General features: G+C 35.5%; 1 protein-coding gene across 1 annotated transcript in view; it reads left to right on the top strand.

The window, feature by feature from the left end:
• The first annotated feature begins 11,123 nt into the window (after window positions 1-11,123).
• sn (fascin domain-containing protein singed) overlaps window positions 11,124-17,486 on the top strand; it is a 44,931-nt gene continuing 38,568 nt past the window's right edge. The window contains exon 1 of the mRNA XM_077444075.1: window positions 11,124-11,460. The gene's annotated coding sequence lies outside the window, so the exon portion shown is untranslated. The remainder of the gene's footprint in view (window positions 11,461-17,486) is intronic.

Below are 17,486 nucleotides of genomic sequence, written 5' to 3'. Positions count from 1 at the left end.
TTTATTTTGACCGGAAATCTTACCTCCCTTTATAGGTGTCCTCATTTTGAATGAAATTATTTTATCTGTGGGTTTGTATTTAAAATCGATTTTCTTATTGAATATCGAAGATTTCAATACGTTCGAGTTCCACAAGCACAGTTATGTAGGGGGGAGGGATAGGTGTCCTCTTTTTTAAGTTTTTGAATTAAATTATCTCCCAAACCGCTGATCAAATCGGACTGAAAATTGTTCACATGTAATATAAATTATAAATTTTATACCTCGATATTTTTTCCGAAACCGGAAGAAGTACTTTTACTCTAGAGAATCGAGGTTTATGTTTTTCTCAGAAACTCTTTGGTTTATTGAACTGAAATTTTATACCAATTTTAAGCTTAATACATTATGTACAAATTTTATACTTATGTATAAAATTTTGTATGCATCCGTCAACCGTAAGTGGCAGTTTCCTCTTGTTAGATTTTTCTTCCACTATTTATTCGGTCCCTTAAACTCAAGTATAATTATTGTATTAATGTGATAAAAAAAACAATAAATTTAATAAACCGGAAGTGGGACTTTTTCCTCTTAGAAAGGTCAAAAATGTTGTGACCACGATTCTTTCCACGCCCCTGAATGTATTAAGCTGAAAAATTATAGTTCTGTTTTTTATGTACTAACTTAGCTTTTACAAGGTTTTGGTCATTCAGAAGTAGTAATTATTTTTAAAACAATATTTCATTATTTTATTTTGACCTTTTAAATTATATTAATCTTCTTGATATTCATTGTGTATAATATTTATAGTGATTTTAAGTAATAAAAAAATGAAAAAATCCGACAACCAGAAGTAGAACTTTTGTCTTGGGCAAGTTCCCCACATTTGCGCTCAATTTGTATCAAAAATGCTCTCATAGCCGGTATGTGTGAATGTGTCAATATCGAATTTTGTTTTGTGGCCGTCTTATATTCCTCAAATACATATATAGATAAAATCATGGGTTGGTCACATCCGAATTTTTTATTTATTGTCCCATTTGATGGAAAATTGACAGTGTTTTCCGGGATAAGTGAGGGAAAAGTTGCGTGAAAAGATGACAGACGATTAGTGCGTTGTTTAGTGGTTTTAATGGTTGGTCGCCTGCCTGCAGTAGTAGATATGTGTTAGCTTTGGCGATGGTGGTAAGTTAGCTAGCAAAGCAAGTGTGGTGGTAATTCGCCGGTTGAGTGTCCATGATGAGTGGTCATGGAGTGGTGCGTTGCTCCCGTCTCTTTGAATTTATTGCTTTTTTCCCGGCTTCTTGGCCGCTGACCATATGCCAGCTCGACCGAAAAATGTCTGCACGGATATGGATATTGCTCGTCTAAATCCGCGGCGGCAAAAACCCGTTCAACACCCGCGCGTGCTTCAATATGCTTTTCAACAAAAAGACACCGAATGTGGGTTAACGAAACTGATTCTGCTCATTCTGTCCACTCTATACATATGTACTCTACTCTCTACACACACATCCCAAATACATACTACTACATAACATCATTTTGTCTTTGTCATTGTCATCTGGCACCCCCGATATTTCAGACTAATACTTTTGACATACTCGTACCGTTGTCAATGGTGCACCAAAACTGCTCAATTCAAAATGGTGCTGAACACCGACCGCCTTTTGATTTCATTTACCTGATGAAAAATTTAAAAAAAACCATCTACGATTAAACTTAAAGTACCATGGTATAGTATGCCAAATTGAAAACTTGCAAGGTGGACAAATAAAAAAAAAAATCAAACATTCATCTTGATATACTAAAATAAACAATCAACTAAATATACCGTGAAATGATTTTTTCCATGTAATAAATAATCATTATAATTGTCATATGTCCAAACTCAATGAAATACTCGAATCGAATAAATAAAAAAAATCGAATAAATTTATCAGAGATTCCTTCTTTTCAAACAGAGTGGTTTCAGTTTGGAATAGTCTTCCCAACAACGTAGTAAATTCAGAAAACCTTAATATTTTTTTAAAAAACAAACTAGATGTCTTTCTTAAATTTAAAGGATTTTTGTAATTTCTTCTTTTTCCAAAAATTATTTTTTTCCAATACCTTTCTTTATCTTCGTTTTCTTTTAGTTAGTATGTTAGTTACCATTCCAGATATATTATTTTTATTTTTCCTTTTTTTGGTATTTTTTTTTCATGTTTAGTCTTTCTTAATATTGTTATGAATATTTTTGTTTTATTTTTTTTATTTCTATAAGTCAAACCCCGTGGGTCTATCGGTTTTACCGCCTTCCCCATGTATTTTAATTAAATAATTTAATGAAAAAAATTAAAATTTGCCTGAATTTTCAGTATATGTATACAAAAATACGTATGTACAATATACATATTACATACATACAATAATACGTATCCGTATCACGCAGCCTGCAACCTAGCATCATGTCATACATTTTCTATTGATTTGTTATAAAATACCCGAGTATTTTTTTTTATGATACGTGGGCTCAAAAAGGTTCGCCGCCGCTGCTCAATAATATTACATAATGAAATATCGCTATAATACCAATATATGTATTTAATGTACACATAACTTACATATCAAAACACATTGAAGTGCATACATTTTTTTTCCTAGAAATTCTGTAATTCAGCAAGTCAATAAACATGTCTAAGATTTAATTACTTTTATGGGACTATATATGTATGTATAAATACATAAAAATAAATTATAATGAGAATGTGACGATACATATTAGTATAATATATTACAAAGTGAGTTTTCCAGCATCTTTTCGAATCACATCTTTCTAATACAGTGACTTTGAGTTTTACGTAGATTATCTGCGGGCTTGAATTAAGTGGAAATCTATTATCTACATATCAAAAGAGAAAAGATAATTAACAATTACCGGGTTTCGAAACGTCGCGTAATTTAACGCAGTGGCGCGACGATACTATTAAATCCTCGTTAGTTTTACTTATTTATTTCCTCTATTCTTAAACAATCAATTTCATTTTTTTGTACAGAAAATTAAACATTGAGAAAATACCTTACCTACTGTGTACATATTATAAAATTTGCAACAAAATTTTATAAAATGATTATAATGTAAATGTTGATTTGTACCGTTTAGAATGGCGTTGGCGAAACTATGACACTCAAAAATGTTCACCACCGCTGATTTAATGCATCATTTTATTTAAATCTATATTTTTAATATGTATAATTTTACTATGCAGTGTGGCTCGGTGGTAGTGGTTATTTTAAGCACAAGGAGGTTCTGGGTTTGATCCCATTAATACTGCTGGTTAGACTTGGATATTTGTGATCCAAGTCGATCGTTTCTTATCAAATTTTGCCAATTTATCTGATTTTCATTGAAACGGTTCCTCGAATTGGCAAAAATCATCCTACCTGCTGTCATAAATATCTGAATTTGATTTATGTACAATTTGTAAAAATGTATGCACAAGTCTAAATCCATAGATGTCTCAATAGAGTAATTAATTAATTAATTGTTAATTTCGTTTTCTTTACCCTCTAGAAATACAGTGATTTATGTAATAAAAACGATGCAATGTTTATAATTAATTTTCTAGGAAGGCGCATTGGGGTCTACCTGTCAGGCCTTCCTGGTATATATCTAAGTAAAAAAAAATATCGATCGAATATATTTAATGGTCTTCTGAATATATATCATTTAAAATTTTGATAAAAAAACATCGAGGACGGAAAAAAGGAATTGCTTCTTCACGACTATTTGTTAGTTGACTACTGCTTCTCTAGCGAATTGACGACTTTCGATATTGATCGTTAGTGAATTATCATCTTGGAACAAACAATTTTTTTTAATCATATCTTTTTTCATGATTTACTCTATATTTTGACTAGTTTTAATATGTGGGTACTTTTAGATATGTACATACATATGTAGTTTGATGAATTATCTCTAAAGAAGTCTGCATTTCAAAAAATATCGTTATTTTTTACATAGGTCCCTAGATATTTACATACATATGTAAGGGGTGACCGTCACCGCACCGACAGTCAAAAAATCGAAAATGTTCGTTTACCATGCATACATATGAAAAACGGTTAGTATATATGAATATCAGTGGCGTGCGGTAAAACTCTATCTCCCCCCTTCGTACATCCTCACTAAATTTGCGCGAGCAGGATACAAGAGGAACAGGCTTTTTCTCCCGTATCCTGCGCGCGAACATCAAACAAGGCTGTATGACAAAAAGAGAGATAATTTCACCGCATGCCACTAATATATGTTATATATGGGTCTACGTGACGAGACAGAATGTTAAACGACAGAAAACGCAAATATCGGAAGGCAAAGATCAAAAAAAAATGGTGCATGGTAAACGGTACATACTCACTTAATTTGCGCGAGCAGGATACAACAGGAACAAGAGGAACAGGCTTTTCCTCCCGTATTAATGTGCGCGCGCAGAATACGGGAGGAAAAGCATGTTCCTCTTATTGCTGTTGTATCCTGCTCGCGCAAATTAAGTGAGTATGTACTATTTACCTTGCACCATTTTTTTTTTTTGATCTTTCGATTTTCGATCTTTGGCTTCCGATATTTGTCTCGTCACGGAGACCGGTTATATATACATAGTACCGTTTACCATGCACCCTTTTTTTTGATCTTTCGATTTTTAATTCTGATATTTGCCTTCCGATATTTGCTTTTTCGATCTTTTGACTCTTGGTGCCGTGAGGTAGACCCATATGTAAGGTACCTTGAACTATTGCACAGTATTGTTTCCAGCTGTATTTTGGCACGCACTTAGTCCTCGAGTGGCCATCCCCGTATGGTATGTATGTACATTTAGGTAATACATATGTGTGAGCGCACCACACTTTGAGAAGTGCCGGCGTATCGCTTACATTTGGCGTAAATAATCATAATTGCTGGTAGCTGTAATTTAAGTTGCTCGAGCTGTTGTTGCGATACACCTTGTCGCGTCAAATAATTGGCAAGTAACGCGTTAAAACGTTACTTCACCTAATCAAAATCGCACTAAATCGGTACGTGCACACACAACACGTCAATTGTCATTTTCCGGACACATGGACGACAAAATAACAAAGAAACAGTTATCACTGCGATTTTAAAAAGGCAAACGCCTGCAACAATAATTCCTAAGCTACTTCCTAACTCACCCTTCAACTAAGTTTACCTTTTTCCTGGAACAAGTGTCAAAAATCATTCGAATGTTTTGGCACGGGTCTAATTTAAATTTTAGCCAACAATATTACTGATAGAACGGCTGTTTACCAATTGAAGGGTCGTGGCTTTAAATGTGAACCGAAATGGGATATATGTACTTATGGGATTTTCTCGGTGATTGCAAGTATGTATGTACATACATATATCAGTGTCGTCGCTAGGGATGGTATCACATTAAAAGATTTTACATTAATTGTTAGTATTTGTTAATTGTTATGACTAGAGGTAGGATAGCCAAGGTGCCGCTCATTGTTCCATTGTTGTAAATCCTTTGTAAAAAAGGTTCGGCAAACCTTTAACAATGCATTTACAATATTTGAACAATACACGGCCCCTTCAGGCTCCGGTGACCAGTTATGACTTACGAGAGAGAAGCGCCAAAAGAGAAGCTAAGTTTACTCGTTGTTTCTGGATTGCGTCCCGTCTGACTGAATTAGTCAACCTTCATACCTTAGGTGGATACATTGATTTCTCAGGAATTCGAACAAAAGCCAATTATGGCTTATATTTGATGCTACATATAGCTGCAACAAAGGGATTTCACGGTAACCGTATAAATACAGAAAGCTGTATATATACAGAAAGCTGTATATATACAGAAAGCTGTATATATACAGAAAGCTGTATATATACAGAAAGCTGTATATATACAGAAAGCTGTGTGTATATATACAGAAAGCTGTATTTATACAGAAAGCTGTATATATACAGAAAGCTGTATATATACAGAAATTGCAATGAGGCGTGTAGCCGCTCGAGGACCGTCATACAACGAATATGTCGAATTAGCGTTTTTCAATGAATGCAGATTGACCGTCTCCTGATGGAATTTGCCGGTTTTATCCGGACGAAGGTTGGATTTATCCGAATTAATACGTATGAATACGTATATTTTCGAAGAAAAGCACATAAATGAAGTATCGTTTTTAAAGGTATTCGACGTGTGACAGATATGGCAATCCCAATAAACGAATGCAATTTTACTTGTACGTTAATAATTAATTAGTATGTAGATATAGATAGAAAACTTTCGTGTCGTATGTCTACATAAATACAAGTTGACGAGTGAGCGTCTGAAAATTTGAAATCGATTTCCGATATGAGATCATGTGTCTAGAAAGGAAAATGTAATGCATAGCATGTGCGTCTTGGACGTTTTCGCAGTGCGTTTTCTACAAAGAACGTCGAAGAGGTTCAGAGGAGGGAGATGATATAAAAAAAGTACTCATGTTCGCGTTCCGCTATTGTTGGCAAATGAAGAAGTGTACTTTCTAGCCGGCTTGTGTCGAAAAAGTGTGCAAATTGCACATGTGCATATCTCCGTCGTTCCGATTCGATCGAATCATTCACACGCGTGCACAATTTTGATTCGGAAACGACTTCAATGTCATATTTGACTTGTACATGCATCTCGAAATTAGCACTGACGAGACACGAGTTCAGAATTTAAGATTTCATATTCAGCCTCTACATATGTACATATATGTATATGCATGTAAGTGTACCTCCCTACTGGGAGTTAGAAAGTTCCAAGTGGGCCTGTCGTAGGAAAAATCCCAGATTTTCCCAAATTTTCAGGTATTCAAAAATCCCCCTCCACCCCCCCGCTCCCAAATTCCAGGGACGTTATTTGGGGGGGGAGGAGGGGGGCCACTCGCTTCCCCTAAATTTGGGAATAGTATGAATTTAGAAAATAGTATGAATTTAGAAAATAGTATGAATTTAATGATTAATAAAATACTATGCTACGTTTATTTCTTATGTTAGTTTTAGGCAACTTAGTGGCCAATAAAATAATCGCTGCAATAAGCTACTTTGAAAAAAAGTGTATTTTGTCTTTTGAATGGTATGACTAGGGCGAAATTCTTAGAAATTGTTTTAGTTATTTAATAAAATTGCGTACTAACCAGAACCTTATCAACGTACATAAAGAAGTTAGTACATAAAGAATACAAATATAAATTTTCAGCTTGATACGTTAAGGGGTGTGGAAAAAACCGTGTGGTTACAACATTTTTGACATTTCTGAGAGGAAAAAATCCCACTTCCGGCAAATTAAATTTAATCATTTTTCTTTATTTTCATCGCATTGATACAAGGTTTACACTTATGGAGCACACATATTTAAAGGGTCGAAAAAAATATGTAGTGTGAATGATTCAAAATCTCGTCGAATTTTCGCATGATCAAAAAACTTCATCTATTGTTACTACGTGCTTAGATCAAGTAAAAGACAGTCGGTGGAAATTAAGTTAATTGATAGTTTTTTAGTGATACAGTTTGAATGACGACTTTTTGAAAGTACTACAAATAAAAGATAAAATACCCGACTATAGATTCATTTTGAACAGGAAATTGACAGATTTTGAGACATCGTCCGAACAACACCAAGATATAGAAAAATCGCGCGATTTAAAAAACACATGTATATCTCCGAATCTCGAGCCAATCAACATTTTTTATTACCAGATTCGTGTTCACTGGGCATAGATCTATAAGAAAAGTCAAATCTCGTCTCTGAACCAAAAAAAAGTCGTCATGTCGAACAGTCTAATTAGTATCAATTACTCTAGTAATATCTCTCACTGACGTCTTTCACTTTCAATCTCTCCTCACTATGCCGAGCATGCTTTTCTGGATACATTGGACTAATCAGCCTGTATTGATGACGATGATCAATGTCAAAAATCTGCTTCATCGATAAATTTTACCATAAAAACACACCGTCCTGACTTTGTTCGTCTTGTCACATAATCTTCCTTATTTCTTGGCGTATCGACGGCTTGCCATAAAAATATAAATATGTAACTAATATGACTTATACTGGCTTTCACCAAGTAAATCGACTGGATTGCGCACTATACAAATTTTGGAAAAAACTTGCATATTTGCAAATTCTCATCTCCCTTGCCTCTGTTCAAGATCAAGATCAAGACCAAGTCGAGAGTCTTCGTTTCGCGAATCGCATCCATAAGTTTTAACTGTTTCGCAATCTGCATTTTCTCGTACCTACCTATTACATATGTACATAGGTAGATAATATAATGATCTCATACATAATAAAACAAAATAACGGGCTTGCTCACGTTACGTTACGGTTCAAGTTTCTCTTCGGTATGATAAATAATTGTCCGAACTGACGGAATGCACACCCTAAAGTTTTATTTTTTTAAGTTTATTTAGTGTCAAATGTTAAAACAAACGTCGAATCTCGAGTGAAGTATTGAAGTATCACACGAGTGAGTCCGTATCTCGTCCAGACTTTGGATTTTCAGAAGAACTACATAGTCGTAACTTTGAACGCTATCGAGCGGTAAATTAAAATATCAGTGTGTACACACTTCTGGAATTCTCGTTACAGAAACGCAACCGTTGGGATTTTTGCACGAAACGACGGCTTAACTGTTCCGGAATATTTCGATTTTCAAATTAATTATCTTCGGTTACATTGTTCAACTAGAAGCATTTTAATTACCGTTTATTTTGTTTTAATTATACATAGGTAGGCACATATGTACATACATACAATGCACTATATCTATATCTACATATGTACATATAAAAAAAACGTAGGACGAATGTAATCAAATTACCTAATCACATACATATGTATGTACATATATGTATATATTGTAAACGAGTTACATCCCAAATACGAATCGCTTATAGGATTCGTATTTGTCGCACGAAAATTGCCCAAATCTCGTTAAAAAAAAGAATTTGCTGAACAATATTTGGGCATTTTTCTGTACGGCAATTTTCCTGTGCGAAGAATTTTTGAGACCGCGCGAGCGATTTTCGTGGCGGCGGTTATCCCGGTAGCGATTCACATTTGGGATGTAATCACCGAACCTCTAGTAATATATTAAACATAAACGTGCTGATAAATGGGGAATTTAATATTTAAAAAAACGGTTCGGTGATTACTTGTCAAATGTGGATCGCTAACTGGATAACCGCTCGCATGAAAATCGCTCGCGCTGATCTCCCGTCGCATGAAAATCGCTCGCGCTGATCTCCCGTCGCACTAAAATTGGTCGCAAATACTTTTTTTTACGATATTTTTATTATTATCGACTAGACATATAATTTTCGATTCTACAAAGACGGAAAGAACTCGTATGTCCGTATGAACGTGCGAAGTTAGTCGCACAGGAAGTACCAACTTTCCTGTGCGACTAATTTTTGTGCGACGGGAGATCCGCGCGAGTGATTTTCATACGAGCGGTTATCCTGTTAGCGATTTGCATTTGACAAGTAACCCGTTTTTACTTTACCTAGGGTTGCCAACAGGTTTCTCTTTAAGAGAACATGTTCTCTTTTTTAACACAATTCTATCAATTTCAATTTTATATTGTACCTATCATGTTCTCTTTTTCAATTTTGACAATAATATCACGCAGTCCGTACTATATTTTCTCTCACAAGATATGACGTGAGTGGGGAGGCTTTTGCAATACCTGGCCATAATGCCAATGTAGAAATAATATTTTCCACGATCAGCCGACAGTGGACTAAAGAAAGAAATAAGTTGAAAATTTCCACTGTCTGGGGTAATTTTTATTACTGTTACATTTTATTACTGAAACATTTTATTAATAGTTTTGGACCATCGTGGCATTACAGGAAGAACCTAATGCGCCACGCATTCTAGTGGTTAACAAAGATAGTACAAGTAAAAAACAGAAAAATTAGAAAGCAGAAAACATGGTAAAATAAAATAATAAAAAAATAACAAAAGGAAAATAATAATATAATTAAAATAGTACATAAAGATGTACAAGGCGAAAGAAAAAGTAAAATAAATCAACAAAATATGAATAAAAAATAAAATCACAGCGAGCCCAAATGGAAGAGAGTAGATTAAGATTCCACTCATACATCACATTCAAATTAAGAAAGTAATGATGAGCGCAGGTTACCAGATAAATATGTTAAAATAACATCCGATAATCTACGCTCCCCAAGGTGGAAAATATCACATTCAAGTGTAATTTAAGTGTATCAGTATGTAGTATATAATTACAAAAATATTCATGTTTAGAATTTTATAAAGAAATAAAAGAAAATAAGAAATTTTGGCAACAAATTAGCAGAGTAGATATATATGGCGAAAGAGATTAAGAAATTGAGAATGAGAATGAAGATGATTAAATTCAACAAGTAATTTATTTTAAAGCGCAATTTTCATGTTCCTAAATACATATGTCTGTTCCGGCTGTTGTGAAAGTGGAATAAGTCATATAATATTTCGTTTGACATAATTGGACTTTTGCGTAAATTTGTTTTAAAAATTATTGAGAGAATTGTAAAAAATAAACATTTTTTTCTTAAATGTTCTCTTTTTTTGTCCATGACACTTGGCAACTCTACGTTTACCATACATACCTACATACATAGGTATTTTTCAAAAAGCTCTAGTAGATTTTTCACAAATTAAAAATGCATATATCCATGAGATGTTTCTCTTTTACTAACCTTTTCTTATTTAGTTTATCATATGGCCTGGAATTTTTTTTCCCAGGGCCCAGGATTTCTTTCGGTGACCATGCTCGTGAGTAGTTTTGTTCAAAACGAGATGTCAATTTGAACATTTATCGGTGCAATGTCTTCGCTGGTGTATCGAATTTTTGATGTATCGATATATTGATTTGCCATAAATTAGTGGCGTTAATATACGGTTATATTGAATGGCAATGATAGAAAGAAATTTCAGCTTTGGCAACACCGGCGCGGGCGCCGACGTAAAGTTTGAATCTGAAAAATGGCGTCGAATTCAAAATCGAGTCGGAATCAGACCGCCTTCGAATGCATCGTTGATAAACAACGGTCGAGTGCGTACGAATTAAGTACACACGTTCGTATTCGAATTCGCAAATTCGCATTCGAATTTAAATTAAAACAATTGGTCAAACGTCAGAATAGTTTCGGGATCGGCCGCCGCGCGGCGCTAAAAGCGGTCGCGGCGACTTCACCCCCACCCCCACCCCCACCCCTACTGGGCTCGCTGCGTCTGCGCTTTGGCGTGCGGTGTGCGGTGTGGGTGTGGGAGAGGGGGAGGGGGAGGGAGGGGGGGGAACCGATCTGTGGACGTTTGCTGAACGCGAAACTCAAACGCCAGTCCGTGTTTGAGCCTCGAGTGTGTTGGTCGTGTTTCGTGGCTCTTTCGTCTCAACGGCTAACAATTCGTTTTTAATACGTCGACCGATCCAAGTGTGCGTGCGGTAAGCGTTTTCGTCATTCGTCATCCATCACTGTATTCTGTTGTATTTATCGCATCGCATTGCATTCATTGCACTGCTCTGTATCCTGCATTCGGCATTCGATTGCTCGTTTGACGTCCGCGGAAACGGTCGCTATTTGAAAATCACACTTCGAATGCAGATCCTAACGAGCGACATATCGGCCATCGTCTATGTTCGACTTCGGCCCAGGGGAATATGGAATATGTAATCTCTCTCGCCGGCGATCTTTCTCGGTCTTGTTTTTTTTTTTCTTTTTTTCTTTTTCTTTTTCGCTGCCTTTCAGAGGTAGAGGTTCTCGCAAACCCGTTCCCCGTCAGCTGTGTGCGAATGCCAATGTTTTGCTTTATTTCCGGCGCGGCGCGGTGTTTTTGTTTAGTATCGATTCGAGAGGGTAGGTGTGAAATTGAAATCGCACGTGGCCGAAAAGTGGTCTGAAAATTAGCCGGTATTGATGTCGCGCCGCGGCTGGGGTTTGTTGTGGTGACGGGGTGGGGGAGGGTTTCGGGGGATCGATCGAGGCGGGTTTCCCTCTCAACCACCCACCCCCCGGAGGCTGGGTTCGTCGCCACCGGAACACGCCCTCTTCGTCTAGCGACGCTCGTATCTGCTACCCGAAAACCACCAACTTGCATTCCCCAAATGACATTTTATGATTAGATTGGGCATGTCACACTTTAACAATTTTGAGATAAAAGCAGGCACAGCGTGTAGAACTAAGTGAAATATTTTTAAACCTTACCCTCCTCCCCCCCGTAAATATATTTTTAACGACGAATACTACACACACACATCATTTTTTATCTCACATTAATTCACCTCACAAGGAAAGGGAATCTATTTTCTACCCTCAAAAAAACCTCCACTAACTTACCTATTAAATATATTTTTTTAAATTTTCGATTCCGAATCTTATTTATATATTTTTCAAATTCTACGTGTTAGTTGCGTTTATATTTTTTTACAGGGTGTATCCTACATAGCTTCACTTCGTCCAATGATAAGTGGTAAACACGCAGCGATGAACTGCACATCGTGTGCATGGCTCCCCGCTGTGGAGGGTCTCCTACATTTCTTCAAATATGGGATACACCGTTATCGATCACTGTCAAGCAATGATAAATTTACAAAGATACAATTTTACCGAAAACACTACAGGGAGTCGACGACGCGTGCTGGCCGTTGAATGAATCTGTGCAAGACACGGCCCATTTTTTCGCATGTTTAAAAGAATCTAAAAGTACCACGTGCACCGCTGTGTGTTTTCACCCTAAAACTCTTCCGATCGCTTTGAAACTTTACCATATTTCGTGGTTTGACCCCCGATAGAGATTCAAATTATTAATCCAAAGACATCATCAAATATACCGGTAAAAATTTAATTTAAATTGAATAAATTAAGTTACTCCCACTAAATGTACGTACATATAATATGTATGTATACAACATGCTTTCAAATGGTAGGACGTACATATGTAGTTTGGAAACACTCGTTTGGATAGCTAAGAAAAGTGACGCGTGTATGAAAATATTTGGTAGACTTAACGGCCACGTTTACGAGTTTACTTCCGGCTGTGTACATAATTTCCACCCCGTAAAAGTAGCTTCTGTTGTTTTTCCACTCGAAATGGCTCTTGTTTACAAACAGTTTAAGCTGTCGGAACACTTTGTCGTTTCGATTAAGACAATCTTGGAACAGTTCCGAATGAAGACTCGTAAGGAAGAGGCCGGTTTCCATCACAAGTCCATAACCACTGTTGCACATACCGATAGTTATCGATTCTGCACTCTGCACTAACGGACCAGTTATGCATTCTTCTCCACTCCGGCGAGTTCGCATACCGTTTTTTTTTTATCTAAGTATACCACCCGAAATACAATCGAGAATCGAACAAACTGAGAAATACGTCAGATTGTCTTCCAATATTAAGTCACTGCTAGAATGACTACATTTCAGCTAATTGCAGAGTACCATATAATTGCCGATATCGATCTAATGAGTTTTATTCGCTTGTTTGGTCGAACGTTTACTTTTAATTTGGAGTGCCTAGGAAGTAAGTATGTACATATTATATTTGCTTGAATTCACACTTCTTCCGTTTGATTGAATCTAATGTACCTATGATGATGAATGTTGAAAAGCTATAAAAGAGGAGGAATGAAGTGTGAGTGTGTGTGAAATGGTAGTTTAATGTTTAAATTCACGGCGAACTCGTGTGCGAGCTCACGGTCTCTTGGCCAATGTCACGGTCGTGATTTCGCCATTCATTACCCGCTCACAAAAACGCTACTTTTTCGCGTTTTACTTACGAAAATAAATATTTTGAGATATTCTTAATAGACGAGAATAATTCATAGCCGCTGAAGAATCGGGCCGTGAAAACAATTAAAATTAATTCGTGCTTTCACGACGTGAACAAGGGCTGATGGACCGTTCAATATTCATGAATGCTGTGTGTGTGTGTGTGCGGTTTATGTAATTTTGAAAAAAGTTTATCGCCAGAAGTCGTATGCAGTGGCCTTTATCGAGGATCCAGTTCCTGTCGAGGTGCACGTAACCTTGTCGAGGATACCTGGTGTCGCCATCGTCGACATCCGCTCTTTGTTCGCATTCTGAGTCACCCACCTGGATGTAAAAAAGATTCGATTGTCTACAAACCACTCCTCTTGTCAATCCCTATTTATTAATTTCCTCTTTTCGATTTCAACTGCAATCCACTCGGAAGGAAACTAATAAACTTCTATCGAATACTTAAATAGTCTCCCGGTTATTACATACAAATACCACATTGGTTTCCTTCACCTTCTCGCTCTTTTAAGCATCTCATTTCCAAAAATTATACCCCTCATTTCAGACATTTATTTTGAAGTTCAATTATTACCTCCCCCCCCCCTAACTGTGCTTGTGGAACTCGAACGTATTGACATCTTCGATATTCAATAAGCAAATCGTAATAATCTATCATTATGATTTGATTATCGATTTTACATACGAACCCACAGATAAAATAATTTAATTCAAAAACTGAAAAAAAAGGAGGTACCATTTCCGGTTAATTTAAAAATTTAGGTCGTATCGATAAGGATTTCAGTAACCGATATTAAGTTTAAGTTCAATAAGACGAAAGGTGTTCAAAATACACACAATTTTTTTCTAGATCATTAAAATTTATTTTATTTTTTCTAGATTCCGAGTTCGAATCGTAGTAACAATTTATGAACAAACCTTCATATATTGTTACTACGTACATACATATGTATCAGAGATAAAGTAAAAATCATCATTAACAATTATTATATTCTATGTATTATATATTCATGCCGCCAGTCTAATCTATTGGGGGCAATAATTTGTTTAATGTTTATATGCATTTAAAATAATTGTTCGGGCGACACGATACTGTTTCATTCATTCCCATTCTTTTCTTATTCGACATACATAAATAAATACTGAAAAGCGTCCCATGCAACGTTTGGCAACAAGGACGAAAACAATCAATAATCGATGCGCAGGTACAGCTGGTAGTCCAGACTGACTCCAGACCAGAGCTACCGAATAAAAAAATATGAATACAGAACAAATTACTTGGAATGTGGGATATTTTGGTAAATTTATATGAATTTATATGCAAATCATCGTTTGATAGGGATTTTTACTATTTTTTTTTTATTTGTCCGGTTTCAGGCAATATTGTTCCAAATTGACATCGATGCCCAGATTCAGCTGGAAATGTATCGTTGTGAATATAAATAAAAAGTATTGAGAAGTTGAGCACCGCTAGTTGTTGGCTCCGTTACATCGCCTCCATATATAATACATACTATATAATAAGTCGTGTTGATGAGTTACCATTTCTCTACTTTCTTCCGCACCTGAGAGTCATGTGTACGTTCGCAGCATCTCATTCACCGCAATCGCCACATTTTTCATTTGAAATTCCCGACACGTTATGTACGCGTCGACAGCTTTTCAATCCATAAAAAATACACGTACATATTTATAGCGAGAATGCATATTTTGGGTCCTCTCGGGACAACAAAATGACCTCTGAAAATATTTACACAACGCTCATTCTTATATGTTTATAATACGATATTTGTACAGACCCGAAGCATAGGAATCTTGGGACTTCAAATCCCAACAATAGGGCTTTTATTCCTTTACAAAACATCCACCCACTCACATTTCAACGCAACGTGGAGCTAGATATGTACGTTGATAAATAAGTGGAAACCAGTTTAATGCCCTTGTGAAGGTATTACAAGGGTTGCACAAATCCTGCACACCAGTTTGTCTATGATACATATATTATTCAAACACCATATTAAATTGTCAATCATTGCTATTGTAATATACTGGTGTTGTACCCGATGAAATTTCATCGCATGGGTGTTGGCATATTAACTTATTAATATAAAAAATAATAATAGAAATGTGTCGGTCCTGTGTTCGATCCGCGCGCGGTCGAATTTTTTTCAAATACCTTTTAAATATATTTAATTTTTTAATATGAAAAAAATGGTAAAAACTACCTATGCACATATAAACAACATAAAACACCAATAGAAAAAATATAAATTAATTAGATACATTTTTAATAGATGGCGTTAAATGCTCAGAGACTAATTTACCTTTGGTAAAATTGGTAGCAAACAGTATATATAGAATTTTTTTTCTTTTGTTATTATATTCCTATTATATACATATGTACATGTGTATATGATACGTTTTGTTGGCAGTGGTTTAGCTGTGACGTGCATTTGAATTTCGAATCGAAACGACTATTATAGTACGGCGAGCGTTATCTCAGACAGACAGAATAGCGATATTTTATATGTACATATATGATATGATTATAACATATTACACCGGGGGGGGGGGGGGGTATTCAAGAAAATTATTGGACCCGGTCAATTTTTTTGAACAAAAATAAATTGTTCTACAATGTTGTGACGGAGCAATTTCCACAATATATAGAGAAAGAATTACTGAAATAAGTATTTGGTTGCGTTGCAAGATGTAAACGGCGCTATGGAACGGCTTTTCAGCACAGCACGGTTAACGATCTCCATTACATACATATTTGCCGTTACCGTTTGCTGCTAAAAGTTGAGATCGCGTGTTCGCGTTACGAGTTATTAATTAATTAATTTAACGCGTTCTGATTGTTCTTAATTGCACGCGCGCCACACCTTTTCAACTATTTTTACGACAATTCGATTAATTTCAGCCTCTTTTCTTGCAGCAACATTTATTTGCAGGAAAGGCCCACCCCTACTACTCAAAGTGGGTGCGCAAAAGCAACGATCAATACAAGATCTTGGCGCGCGCATCGTTTCCACGAAGTGGGGGTGGGCCTTCGTAATTTCAACGATCTTCTAAGAATTTCTCCGAATAACGTAATTAACCTATTATTACCACGTATGATTTGGAAAATCAAAAAAACATTTTTAAAACATTTGTTTGTCTTAAGAGACTGAAATTACTAATAATACGATGTAGTATTTTCAAACGTGTCTAATACGATATTTTTTCACCATCGTAATGGCGGATGATACCTTTACTTATATTGATGACCAAAATGAGCAATATGGCAATATGGCAAAGTATGAAAACGATCGGATAATAGGCAAATTTTTTTTTTAATTGTAATCGTAAGTGAAACATAAAAGAGTTTTATAAAAATACATAGAAGTTCTTCCATTTCCTCTTAATAATATAATCGATTTTTTAGTTTTATTAATTAATTGATCGTTTTACTCGTGAGATATCATATACATATATATAATATCGCTATTCTGTGTGTCTGTATATCTGCGATAACGCTCGCCGTACTGCATACATATAATAATCGTTTCGATTCGACATATGTACGTCACAGATAAAACACTGCCAATAAAATGTACGAATATATCATATATATATATATATATATATATATATATATATATATATATATATATATATATATATATATATATATATATATATATATATATATATATAT

The sequence above is a fragment of the Arctopsyche grandis genome, chromosome 1 (genome assembly GCF_051622035.1).
Source record: "Arctopsyche grandis isolate Sample6627 chromosome 1, ASM5162203v2, whole genome shotgun sequence".
Taxonomy (NCBI): domain Eukaryota; kingdom Metazoa; phylum Arthropoda; class Insecta; order Trichoptera; family Hydropsychidae; genus Arctopsyche; species Arctopsyche grandis.
This window is presented reverse-complemented; position numbering and strand designations above follow the sequence as displayed.